Source organism: Scomber japonicus, chromosome 12, assembly GCF_027409825.1.
Source record: "Scomber japonicus isolate fScoJap1 chromosome 12, fScoJap1.pri, whole genome shotgun sequence".
Classification (NCBI taxonomy): domain Eukaryota; kingdom Metazoa; phylum Chordata; class Actinopteri; order Scombriformes; family Scombridae; genus Scomber; species Scomber japonicus.
Genome location: NC_070589.1, coordinates 32739838 through 32754044, shown reverse-complemented (window position 1 = coordinate 32754044; position 14207 = coordinate 32739838).

Genomic DNA, 14207 nt, shown 5'->3' with positions numbered 1-14207 from the left:
TCTGTCCTTCCATCTTTCCTTCCTGTCTTCTATCCTCCCTTCCTTCATTCTGTCCTTTCTCCCTTCCTTCATTCTGTCCTTCCTCCCTTCCTTCATTCTGTCCGTCCTTCCTTCTGACCTTTCTTCCTTCCTTCATTCTGTCCTTTCTTCCTTCCTCCTTTTCTTCCTTCCTGTCTTCTCTCCTCCCTTTCTTCCTTCCTGTCTTCTCTCCTCCCTTTCTTCCTTCCAGTCTTCTCTCCTCCCTTTCTTCCATCCTTCCTTCCTCCCTTTCTTCCTTCCTTCCTTCCATCTTTCCTTCCTCCCTTTCTTCCTTCCTTCATTCTGTCCTTCCTCCCTTCCTTCATTCTGTCCGTCCTTCCTCCCTTTCTTCCTTCCTTCATTCTGTCCTTCCTTCCTCCCTTTCTTCCTTCCTTCATTCTGTCCTTCCTTCCTCCCTTTCTTCCTTCCTTCATTCTGTCCTTCCTTCCTCCCTTTCTTCCTTCCTTCATTCTGTCCTTCCTTCCTCCCTTTCTTTCACAGCACACAGTGGAACATAAAAGCTCAGACAGACATGACTTCAGCACATTAAACAGTCTGATGCTCCTTCATCACTCCATCCTTCCTTCTTTCCTTCCTGTCTTCTCTCCTCCGTTTCTTCCTTCTTTTCCTCCCTTCCTTCATTCTGTCCGTCCTTCCTTCTGTCCTTCCTCCCTTCCTTCATTCTGTCCGTCCTTCATTCTGTCCTTCCTTCCTCCCTTTTTTCATTCTGTCCTTTCTTCTCTCCTCCCTTTCTTCTCTCCTCCCTTTCTTCCCTCCTTCCTTCCATCTTTCCTTCCTCCCTTTCTTCATTCTGTCCGTCCTTCCTCCCTTCCTTCATTCTGTCCGTCCTTCCTCCCTTTCTTCATTCTGTCCGTCCTTCCTCCCTTTCTTCCTTCCTGTCTTCTCTCCTCCCTTTCCTTCCTCCCTTCCTTCATTCTGTCCTTCCTTCCTTCATTCTGTCCTTCCTTCCTCCCTTTCTTCCTTCCTTCATTCTGTCCTTCCTTCCTCCCTTTCTTCCTTCCTTCATTCTGTCCTTCCTTCCTCCCTTTCTTCCTTCCTTCATTCTGTCCTTCCTTCCTCCCTTTCTTCCTTCCTTCATTCTGTCCTTCCTTCCTCCCTTTCTTTCACAGCACACAGTGGAACATAAAAGCTCAGACAGACATGACTTCAGCACATTAAACAGTCTGATGCTCCTTCATCACTCCATCCTTCCTTCTTTCCTTCCTGTCTTCTCTCCTCCGTTTCTTCCTTCTTTTCCTCCCTTCCTTCATTCTGTCCGTCCTTCCTTCTGTCCTTCCTCCCTTCCTTCATTCTGTCCGTCCTTCATTCTGTCCTTCCTTCCTCCCTTTTTTCATTCTGTCCTTTCTTCTCTCCTCCCTTTCTTCTCTCCTCCCTTTCTTCCCTCCTTCCTTCCATCTTTCCTTCCTCCCTTTCTTCATTCTGTCCGTCCTTCCTCCCTTCCTTCATTCTGTCCGTCCTTCCTCCCTTTCTTCATTCTGTCCGTCCTTCCTCCCTTTCTTCCTTCCTGTCTTCTCTCCTCCCTTTCCTTCCTCCCTTCCTTCATTCTGTCCTTCCTTCCTTCATTCTGTCCTTCCTTCCTCCCTTTCTTCCTTCCTTCATTCTGTCCTTCCTTCCTCCCTTTCTTCCTTCCTTCATTCTGTCCTTCCTTCCTCCCTTTCTTCCTTCCTTCATTCTGTCCTTCCTTCCTCCCTTTCTTTCACAGCACACAGTGGAACATAAAAGCTCAGACAGACATGACTTCAGCACATTAAACAGTCTGATGCTCCTTCATAACTCTCATGAATCTGCAATGAGAGAATCGCCAAATATAATATCACATAATAAAAAGTAAGAGATAAATCATTAAATATAATAAAAGCAGAAGTGTAAAGATAAATATAATAAAACACCAAAGAGGATGTGTTGAGGTAAAAGAATATAATAATAAAGAATAAGACCAAGTAGTAAAACAGGATGTATTATTATTATTATTATTATAGCAAGTTAAAGAAAATCCTCTTTTTAAATATGCTTTAAATGATGGCAGAGTTTCTACTTTCAACCCTTTAACACATCCAGCAGCTTCATTCACAGTGTTTCACATTATCCTTCCTTCCTTCCTTCTCTCCTTCCTTCCTTCCTTCCCCCTGTCCTTCCTTGACCCGAGGACAACAGGAGGGTTAAATGCATGAGTATTCAATCAGCCTTTCCTGACATGCTGCAAGTGTCATCGCCCTGTCCAGCGATGACGCCCGCCCCTCAAAAAAATCGCTAGCTCTGTGTCTATCTGGACGATATTTCGTGGCCATGTCCGGCCCCTAAACACTTCTTATTGGTTGAAATGTATACGCTGCTTCCTGTTGACATGCTGGCTAGCAGAGAGAGAACTGTAGGAACCAGACTGGGAGTTCCTGTCCTCTGAAATGAGGCCAACCAGGAAGTAACTTAGAGCTGCATTCTATCAAAAGGCCACCAGGGGGCGACCGTCTCTATACAAGTCAATGGAGAATTCACCAACTTCTCACTTGATTTCTAACCTCAGTAAACGTTTTCAAAATGTGTTTATGGTCTCAATCGCTAGTTTAAAGCCTTCTTCAATGCAGTATGATGTTCATTTGGGACATTTTGGCCTCCCTGATTTTATATGTGACGATAAAGCAGGGTATGCATTAGGTCGTGGCTACGTCCTGATTGACAGGTTGATTGACCAATGTCCTCGTCAGCGACAGTTTCGCACGAGACTCGCTCGCTGTATGTCAGGATGCAGTGTAAGTTTGAGGTACTTGTACTTTACTACAGTACAGTTTGAGGTACTTGTACTTTACTACAGTACAGTTAGATGATCCAATATTTCAGCAAAAATCAAAGATTAGAGAAAAAGTCCAAGAAGCTGAAAACATATTTGTGTATCAGAACTTTTTAGTTTTTTCTTCTTTCCTCTTCCATTAATCATCTCAGCAGCCCTCACATTTATCTGCTGACCCTTCGGAGGGACCGAACCAGCATATGACTCATATCTTATAGAGAATAAAAGACAATACTGCAACCTCCAAAAGTTATAGAGGACAATAAGAGGGTATTTATTGAAGAAAGCCTTTTAGATGGATGGATGGATAGATAGATAGAGGAACAAGATGGATGGATGGATGGATGGATGGATGGATAAAGGAACTAGATAGATAGATAGATAGATAGATAGATAAAGGAACAAGATAGATAGATACATAAATAGATAGATAGATGGATGGATGGATGGATGGATGGATGGATGGATGGATGGATGGATGGATGGATGGATGGATGGATGGATGGATGGATGGATGGATGGATGGATGGATGGATGGATGGATGGATAGATAGATAGATAGATAGATAGATAGATAGATAGATAGATGGATAGATAAATGAACAAGATAGATAGATAGATAGAGGAACTAGATAGATAGATAGATAGATAGATAGATAGATAGATAGATAGATAGATGAAGGAACTAGATAGATAGATAGATAGATAGATAGATAGATAGATGATAGAGGAACAAAAAAGATAGATAGATAGATAGATAGATAGATAGATAGATAGATAGATAGAGGAACAAGATAGATAGATAGATAGATAGAGGAACAAGATAGATAGATAGATAGATAGATAGATAGATAGATAAAGGAACTAGATAGATAGATAGATAGATAGATAGATAGATAGATGAACAAAAAAGAAAGAAAGATAGACGGATAGACAGACAGACTACCATATACTTGAGTCTCTCTGCAGGTGTGTTGGAGTCTAGGAAGCGTTACACACCTGACCAGATAAACCAGTAGATCTCCTCTGTGAATCATTACGGTTGGTTAGTTACGCCCAGTTAAATAAAGAGACATGGGTGTGAACAGCAGAGGAAGGTTGGGCAGGTTAATAAATACATAAAAAAGCTTAGTCATTCATAACATCACACATACACACACACACACACACACACACACACACACAGCTTTAGACCTCAGGCTCTGGAAAACAGTATAAATAGCAACATATAGCCTACAGGAAAAGTCATATTTTCACACTGACTGGTGACATGGTTTCTTTCACACATATGGATTCAAAATCATAGACTGTATAAAAGAAATGGACGTAACATCCGTGACGTCACCCATTGGTTTGTGGACTGCTGCTCGGAAGCCAATAGTTTCTAATCTGGGCAGCGCCATCTTGAAAATTTCAGGTGCATGCTGGGAAAAATAAAAACACAGATTCTACTTATATGGGCATGAGGCGGGGTCATGGGGGGAGCGGGGAGGTTGCTATGGTTGTGAGGGCTGGATCTGGAGGACATTAGTCAATCAACCTGTCAATCAGGACGTAGCCACGCCCTAATGCATACCCTGCTTTATCGTCACATATAAAATCAGGGAGGCCAAAATGTCCCAAATGAACATCATACTGCATTGAAGAAGGCTTTAAACTAGCGATTGAGACCATAAACACATTTTGAAAACATTTACTGAGGTTAGAAATCAAGTGAGAAGTTGGTGAATTCTCCATTGACTTGTATAGAGACGGTCGCCCCCTGGTGGCCTTTTGATAGAATGCAGCTCTAAGTTACTTCCTGGTTGGCTTCATTTCAGAGGACCAGAACTCCCCGCCTGATTCAAACGTAGCAGGTTTGTCTCTTTCCTCTCATGAGCTTTAAACTGTCTGCATATTATTTAAATGCTAAGCTGTTTCTTACTTCAAGCCCCAGACCCAGATTCTTTTATAGTTATAAGATATTTCCTTTATTAGTCCCACGGTGGGGAAATTTACAGTACTACATCTGCAAAAAGAGAAAGAGCATCGATAAAAAAAGAATAAAGAACAATAAATAGCTAAGAAGTAAGTACACAAGCAATAAAAACTAAACCATATAGTAAAAAAAAGACCATTAACATCATGTACAAGAGCGATTTTGGTGCTGAATGATAATATAGCTGAGTCTGATATTGATATGTAGGTAATATAATAACTTTTACTGTACCCAATTTCATTAAAGCACCACCAAATCCCCAAATGTCCTCACAACAACAGTAATAATAGCAATAATGATAGCAATAATAAAGCTTCTTGGTAGAGCAGCTTTCACACATACAGTGCAGCAGGATAAGGTAAAAGTATAATAAAATATGCACCACATTAAATATTTAAAAAGCCATCTTAAAAGCAAGATTTAAAAAAAAAGGTCTTGAGGAATATTTCCTTCCAGATTTCTAAACTATTCAGGGACTACAGCAGCTTAGTGCTAAAATGTTCAAATCAATATTAAACAAGCAGAAAGCGAGTGTAAAGACGCTCTGTGTTTTTTTTGACATAGCATAATTTACATTTCACTTTTTCCACCAAAGTATGAAAGCAGAAGCAAAATCTGTTTTCCATTTCATATAAATACAGATGTTTTCTCTTTAATGACTGTCTGGTGACTATTTCAACCATTGCATCTTAACGCTTGCATTATTAATTTTTGGTCACTGGAGGAAGAAAAACATCAGATGTTAGTGCTTCTGTCCACCTGCCGAATGTTAAAGCGATGGCTCGGTGTAATTTCGACCTAGCGTCATATGCACCATGACGTCTATCTAATCAGCTCCTCGGCCCTTAGAGTTAGAGCCATCAGCCGAATGTCTTAGTACAGGCGCTAACGGGACCACCAGTGTATCTGGTAAATGACCCCACTAATAATGCCTGGATTGGTATCAAACTTCTACAGTAGTACAAATAGGCTCTTTACTCATAAATCCATGCATTGGAAAGTTTGTAAGTAGTCCAGGAGTTTATTAAAATAACACTTACCTGTGGCGGTGTTTAGCTCAGTCGGTTGAGGCTACAGTCCTCACTGCAGGCGACCCCGGTTCGAATCTCGCACCGAGTGGTCCTATCCTGCGTGTCATTGCCCCCCATTTCTTGTCTCTCTCTACTAACCTGTACAATGAAGGCAAAAAACCCCAAAAATATACTTAAAAAAAACAAAAACAAATAACACTTACCTGATGGCTTTTACTCTGCTGCTACTGCTAAAGCTGGAAACATCGTTGAAATCTCGCAAGATCACTGAAATACTGCGTGGTCTCGCGAGATCCCGCACAGCACATCTAGAGATCTGTGCGTCTATGCATCAATTTATAAGTAAAGACCCTATTTGTACTACTGTAGAAGTTTGATAACACAGGTCGCGGGGGCAGCAGCCTAAGCAGGAAGCCCAGACTTCCCTCTCCCCAGCCACTTCGTCCAGCTCTTCCCGGGGGATCCCGAGGCGTTCCCAGGCCAGCCGAGAGACATAGTCTCTCCAGCGTGTCCCGGGTCTCCTACCGGTGGGATGGGCCCTGAACACCTCACCAGGGAGGCGTCCGGGAGGCATCCTGACTAGATGCCCGAGCCTCCTCATCTGGCTCCTCTCAACGTGGAGGAGCAGCGGGTCTACACCGAACTCCCTCCAGATAACTGAGCTTCTCAGTTTGATAACAATCCAGGCATTATTAGTGGGGTCATTTACAGACACTGGTGGTCCCGTTAGCACCTGTACTAAGACATTCGGCTGATGGCTCTGACTCCATTATTTTGCAACCAAATGGGAAAAAAAGGGCTGAGGTGCTGATTAGATAGACCTCATGGTGCATACGATGCTAGGTCGAAATTATGCCAAACCATCGCTTTAAGTCCAATAGTCACTCTTTGTAGCTCTGGTTTTGGTCTCCACCGACTCCTGAGTCAAATATCTGGCTGTTTAGATGCTAAATGCTTCACTTTCATCACCAGCTAGAGTCTAAATGTGTCCGTGTGTCTGTTTATTCAATGCTGGGCAGGGAGTGTACAGTCAGGAAATGTGTTTCAAATCCAAAACTAGGAGCTAAATACGGCTAAAAAACCTCTGTGGAGTCGTTTAATTCCAGCACTATGAAGGCAATGTATTTAAAACTTGACTGAAGAAAGAAAAGATGCATCTACTCCGTCTTAAACTTGAACTCTGTCAGCTTTTCAACATTTCTCAGCGAGCTCCACGTGAAGGGAGTCGACTACATTACACAGCCAAAGCTTTTAACAGCTAACGCAAGAACAAGAAGTTTCATGTGTTAAAGAACAAAAAAACCTGCTCTGCACTCGATGTTCAGGCTGTCAGATGTGAAAGGTGTCTGTCTCTCTCTCGGCTGTGAGGCTCGTTCTTCTTCATCAGAGAGCTGAGAATAGCAGCGTTCACATCAAGGTGAGACGGGAAGTTTTGGAGGAATGAAAAGTGTCAAGAAAAATTTGTACCTGTGACTGTGAGATCAGTGCTTGAGCAGAAAGGGAAGTTTCAGAAAGCAGAAAGAGAATAATACAAGACTCAGTAAAACTAGTGTGGATGTTAAACTCTTTAGGATTTTCTATTAGTCAATCTACTATTAGTAATTATAAAATCACACAGTACCTCTTGTCTTTCGTGAAACAGTCACGAAATTTAATCTAAAGTTTCGTGAACATGGACACGAATTTTCCAATTATTCCCGTGACACTTTCAAAATATAATGTATATGAATTGGACGTATATTTAACGGCTAGTAGTTTTGTGCCTAAACCTAACATGAAATATCATTATTGTATATTATTATACTGGTTTCCCAATCTTGATTGAAAAAAAGTTAAATAGAAGATCCAGTAAGACCAGCGTGGATATTAAACTGTTTTTGTGTATTTTAGCTATTTGGACATTAACGTAATAAATTAGAAAAGTTTCCCTCCAGCTGGTGGCGCTTTAAGCAATCACTTAGCTAAAAAAAAAGTCAATCTACTGTTAATATGTAATTATAAAATCACACACAATACCTCCGTCTGATCTAACATAGTCTCACACCAGTTTGTGAAAAATTAATCTAAAGTTTCGTGAACATGGACACAAAATTTCTAATTATTTCCGTGACACTTTCAAATTATAATGTATATGAATTGGACAATGTATATTTAATGGCTAGTAGTTTTGTACCTAAACCTAACCAGTGTTGTTACATCATTGTTTATGTATATTATTGTAATGTTTTCAATCTTTATTGACAGAAGGAAAAAAAAGTCAAATAGAAGATTCAGTAAAACCATTGTGGATATTAAACTGTTAAAGATTTTAGCTATTAACATTGGTAGCTCTCCAGCTGGTGGCGCTTTAAGTGAAAACTAAACTAAAATCTACTGTAACTGTAATTATAAAATCACACACACACAATACCTCAGTATGATCCAACACAGTCTCACTTCAATTCGTGAAACAGTCACGAAATGTAATTTAAAGTTTCGTGAACACAGACACGAAATTTAAATTTTTTCGTTACACTTAACGCGACTTTCAAACTATAATGTATTTGAATTGGATGAATATTACATGGCTGCACAACAATTGAATGACAGACAGACAGATCTATGATGTCTTTATAGTATGTTATAGACATTTCCATGTTTGGAGATGACTAGGAAAGTAATGTTTCAAACTGCAAGTCATGGTATTTTTTTGTTGGTGGTTTTAAATTTTGCCACGATGATGAGCGTTGTTCAATTTAGAGGATGAAACATTAGTAACTAAAATCATTTTAACCCAAACCGTGACGTTTCTGAACCCTAACCAAGTAGTTTTTACTCTTTAAACCTAACCAGACTCTAACCACAGTGCTGCCACATCATAAAACATCAATATTGCATATTTATTATATTGCAATGGTTTTGGATCTGGGTCAGTGGATAAAAAGGTAATAGAGACACAAAAGGTACTTCTAATTGAAATACATGAACTTTCGTATAATCATCACAAACAAAGCTGGTTTCTCTCCACATGAATACAGCCGACCTCTTTTCAGTTTAGGTTTTATAAAATATGACTCACTTTGCCTCCATTCATCATGCATCATGAAGCCTTGCTGTGCATCAATTATACGTCTGGAATAAATCATGTTTGCAATCTTTCATTCACTTTTAGACAGAAAGCAACTACAGCAGACAGTTTACAATGGAAATGGATTCGCTAGATGACAGAATATCACTGAGAAGGAGAAGTTATGAGTCTTTTCTTTGATGTCTTTGACTTTCTTAAGGTTGTCTGGAGGAAACAACAAACACAGTCCAAGGTGAATGCTGGATTTGAGGTTTGTGTTTTGGGGGTTTAAAGGTTTTAGTTCCACTTTTCAACCCTAACAAAAGCATTTCAGGGTTCACCGAGTATTTGTTGTATTTTCTTATTATTTTAAATTGAAACCAAAGTCAAAAACTTTCCCGACATGTGCACCTTGAGTCTAAAGTATGAGTCTGAAGCTCTGACAGGCCGGCGTGACGAGCCAATCGGTGACATTAGAGCCGACGAGCCGAGGACGGAGGAGTCCCCACGGCACAGAGCGGGAAATAAACCGAGCGTGATGAGTCATCCTCAGCAGAGGGAGGAGATGAAGGGTCTGAAGGTGTTTGAAGTGGAGACACACACAAGTTACTGCAACACTTTTTGGTTTTTGGATTTTAAGTTTCACACATAAATATAACATTTCCAGTCGGTGATGATGATGAGGAAGCAAGGGAGGAAGGAATGAAAGAAGGAAGGATGGAAGGAAGGAAGGAAGGAGAATATATTAGAGGATTATGGTAAAAATGTCTAAGTGGTGTAACCATAAAAACTTTGTACCAAATAATTGAACGTTGCTTAAAAACAGTAAATAGTCAATAAAACACCTTCCTTCCTTCCTTCCTTCCTAACACCATATCAACTAGTTTGGCATGATCTTACATCCTTCCTTCCTTCCTTCCTTCCTTCCTTCCTACCTAACACCATATCAACTAGTTTGGCATGATCTTACATCCTTCCTTCCTTCCTTCCTTCCTTCCTACCTACCTAACACCATATCAACTAGTTTGGCATGATCTTACATCCTTCCTTCCTTCCTTCCTTCCGTGATGAGTCATCCTCGGCAGAGGGAGGAGATGAAGGGTCTGAAGGTGTTTGAAGTGGAGACACACACAAGTTACTTCAACACTTTTTGTTTTTTGGATTTTAAAGTTTCACACATAAATATAACATTTCCAGTCGGTGATGATGTTTTTTTAAGATGTTAAATGGGTCAATTTCTTACATTTGGAAGCAAGACCTTTGAGTTAGGACTTTATTTAAGAGCTTAAAACAGTGTCAAAGTCATTTTAGTTCAAGGCCCAAAGAAACCATTGCATAATAACCTATAAATAATATATTATCTATATATTTACTATCAGAAACCATACCAACAGCCTGAGATGTCTTCAGAAAAATGAGAAGTTTCAACAATATTAAGTCTTTTACAGAATATTTTGCACAGAAGCGGCTGATTATATATAACCTCAAACATCGGGATTACTTTCATAATTTGCATAATTATCCAGTTAGCCTTATTTGACCCCTGCTTTAAAAGCTACCCCTGATTTTTTACAGTATTTACCCAAAATTTGAGGGTAAAATCTGCATATTTCCATGTTTGTCCTGATTGTTTCTGCACATTACTTTAATTGACGGCTGCCTCCTACAGAATATGATTGTATTTATTTCTTTATGCCTTTTTTAAAAATCTGCACATTATGTCTCTATAAAACAGGATTGTATTGTATACTAATTAGCATTACCAAATATGCAGCTGCTGTCAATATTATGTTCATAGTTATCTTTTCTTTTCTATCTAATAGGTTTGTCTTACTTGCAAACATCTGCACACTAACACCAGAGACAGCAGAGAAATGCAACTTATAGTAACGCTGACATTGTTTTACTCATGTTGTGTGTTTTCAGCCTTCTTGCTAACGTTAACCACATGTACGTCCACATTAAGGAGTCACATGACGCTCGTTTACTTTGAGGATTCGTGCAAATCGTGCAGATTATGTCTCTACAAAACAGGATTGTATCATACTAATTAATATTGGCAGCAATTGCATATTTGGTAATGCTATGTTCATACTGTAGTTATCTTTTCTTTTCTATCTAATAGGTTTGTCTTACTTGCAAACATCTGCACATTAACACCAGAGAAATGCAACTTATGGCAACTCCAACATTGTCTTACTCACATGTTGCATGTTTTCTGCCGGCTTGCTAACGTTGCTCCTTGCTAACATTGCTCCTTGCTAACATTGCTCCTTGCTAACGTTGCTCCTTGCTAACATTGCTCCTTGCTAACATTGCTCCTTGCTAACGTTGCTCCTTGCTAACATTAACCAGGAGTCACATGACGCTTGTTCGTTTCGTGTGAATCGTGCAGCTGAGATCGGGATTCCTGCAGAGCTGTTAGCACATTTACACGGTGTGAACTAAATGTCCCTGCACTATACATCTTATATACATTTCCTACATATGCTTTTTTATTTTATTTTAGAAGCAGCAGGTGGATGAATTTGAGATGTTTAAAGGACATTTTGACGGAGCTGATGGCTGAATAATGAAAGTAAAGATGCAAAAGTAATGTAATCTATTACTTTAGCATCTTTCCTAAATATTGATTTAATGCAAACTGTGTCTGATTTATTTATTTTATTGTGACAAGTTTAAGGATAAATCTATTGATCCCACAGTGGGGAAAATTCAATGCTACAGAAGCTCAAAAAGTAGTGATTAATGTAACAGTAAAATTAAAAACTAAATAAAATAACCCTAAAATGCAATTATAACACATATATATACACACACACACATATATATATATAAGTAAAGGATGTGACTGACTAAAAATGGTCATGACTTTACAGCAGGGGTGTCAAACATGCGGCCCGTGGGCCAGAACCGGCCCGCTGAGGGGTTCCATCTGTACTTCTCCCCTTCCTTCCTTCCTTCCGATCTTCCTTCTTGTCTTCTCTTCTCTTCCTTCCATCTGTCCTTGCTCCCTTTCTTCCCTATTTTCTTCCCTCCTTCCTTCCTCCCTTTCTCCCTTCCTTCATTCTATCCGTCCTTCCTTCTGTCCTTCCTTCCTTCATTCTGTCCTTCCTTCCTTCTTTCCTCCCTTTCTTCCTTCCTTCCTTCCTTCATTCTGTCCTTCCTTCCTTCCTCCCTTTCTTCCTTCCTTCATTCTGTCCTTTCTTCCTTCCTTCCTTCCTCCCTTTCTTCCTTCCTTCATTCTGTCCTTCCTTCCTTCCTTCCTCCCTTTCTTCCTTCCTTCCTTCATTCTGTCCTTTCTTCCTTCTGTCCTTCATCCCTTTCTTCCTTCCTTCTCTCTCTTCTATCTTTCCTTCCTCCCTTTCTTCCTTCCTTCATTCTGTCCGTCCTTCCTTCTGTCCTTTCTTCCTTCCTTCATTCCTTTATTTCTTCCTTCATTCTGTCCATCCTTCCTTCTGTCCTTTCTTCCTTCCTTCATTCTGTCCATCCTTCCTTCCTCCCTTTAGTCCTTCCTTCATTCTGTCCGTCCTTCCTTCTGTCCTTTCTTCCTTCCTTCATTCCTTTATTTCTTCCTTCCTTCCTTCCTTCCTTCCTTCCATCTTTTTAATCCCCAATAATGAATATCTAGTAGAAGTTTTTAGTCTTTACAGACAGAAAGACATGCAGACAGATGTACAGTTACCGTGTTTCCTACCTTAGGGGGCAGAGTTGAGCTGCTGTCCTGCTCCACTTTGTCTCTCACGCTGTCTCACATCCAACCACATCACACACACATCACACTGGAGCCTCCACTGTGGCGGGATTATAGACAGGAAGTAGGGCACGGAGGCCAGGTTTTACTGAGAGGAGGAAAAAAGGAGGGAATCTGCAAAAAGGAGGGAAGAGAAAAAAAGAGGCAGACACGTATTATTAGATTTTCAATAAATCATAAAGATCATCTGAAAAAAGGGAGAAGAAATATAAAAGTTTGATATTTTAGTGATATTTTACTTTAACTGCCCCCTCCCTCCTTTCCTTCCTTCCACCCTCCCTCATTCTCTCTTTCCTCTGTCCTTCTTTCTTTCCTTCCTTCCTCTTTTCTTCCCTCCCTTCTTCCTCGCTTCCTTCCTTCCCTCCTTCTTTCCTTTCATCCTTCCCTCCTTCCTCCCTCCCTCCCTTCTTCCTTCCTTCCTCCCTCCTTCCCTTCCTTCTTTTCTCCTTCCCTCCCTCTCCCTCAATCTCTTTCTTTCCTCTGTCCTTCTTTCCTCCCTCCCTCATTCTCTCTTTCTTTCCTCCCTCCTTCCTTCTTTCCTCCCTCCCTCCTTCCTTCCTTCTTTCCTCCCTCCCTCATTCTCTCTTTCTTTCCTCTGTCCTCCTTTCTTTCCTCCCTTTCTTCCTTTCCTTCCTTCCTCCCTCCTTCTTCCTCCCTCCCTCCCTCCTTCCTTCCTTCTTTCCTCCCTCCCTCATTCCCTCCCTCCTTTCCTTCCTCCCTCCCTTCCTTCCTTGACTCGAGGACAACAGGAGGGTTAAACCACTTTATAAGTTTCTCTTTTTCTTCATCAGCACTATAAACTTTTGTATTTATGGTCTGAAGAAGAGCAGCAGGCTTGCTACATGTGTTATCTCATTAACTCATATCTGCATTGGTTAAAGAGAGTTTTTATCACATTGAAGTTGTTTCAGTGTCTCAGGAATCTTGCAGGAACATGATTAGCGAGGCGTGATCTTACAGTTGTTCCTTTTCTTTTTCCAGTTTCTTCTTCTTCTTCTTCTTCTTCTTCTTCTTCTACTTCTTCTTCTTCTGCAGGGAACTTAAAGGAAAGTATGCAACCTGTTAAAATAAAAAATTAAAAGGTGTCACTGGTTGTTTCACACAGACGCAACTTTTGAAGATCAGACGCTGCAGCAGAGTTGAGATTCTCCGACTAGAAAAACCTGAATACTGAAAAGAAATGCTCGGGTGCAGCAACAGAAGTGTGTTATAATGGTTTCCCAGCATCACCCACCTAAACCCCTCCACCCCTCCGCCTAAACCCCTCCATCCCTCCACACAAACCCCTCCATCCCTCCACACAAACCCCTCCATCCCTCCGCCTAAACCCCTCCACCTCCATCCCTCCAGCTCTACCCCTCCATCCCTCCACCTAAACCTCTCCACCTCTACCCCTCCATCACCCACCTAAACCCCTCCATCCCTCCACCCCCATCCCTCCACCGAAACCCCTCCCCCTAAACCCCTCCAACCCTCCACCCCTCCACCTCTACTCCTCCATCCCTCCACCTCTACCCCCCTCCACCCCTCCGCCTAAACCCCTCTACCCCTCCATCCCTCCACTCCTCCACCCC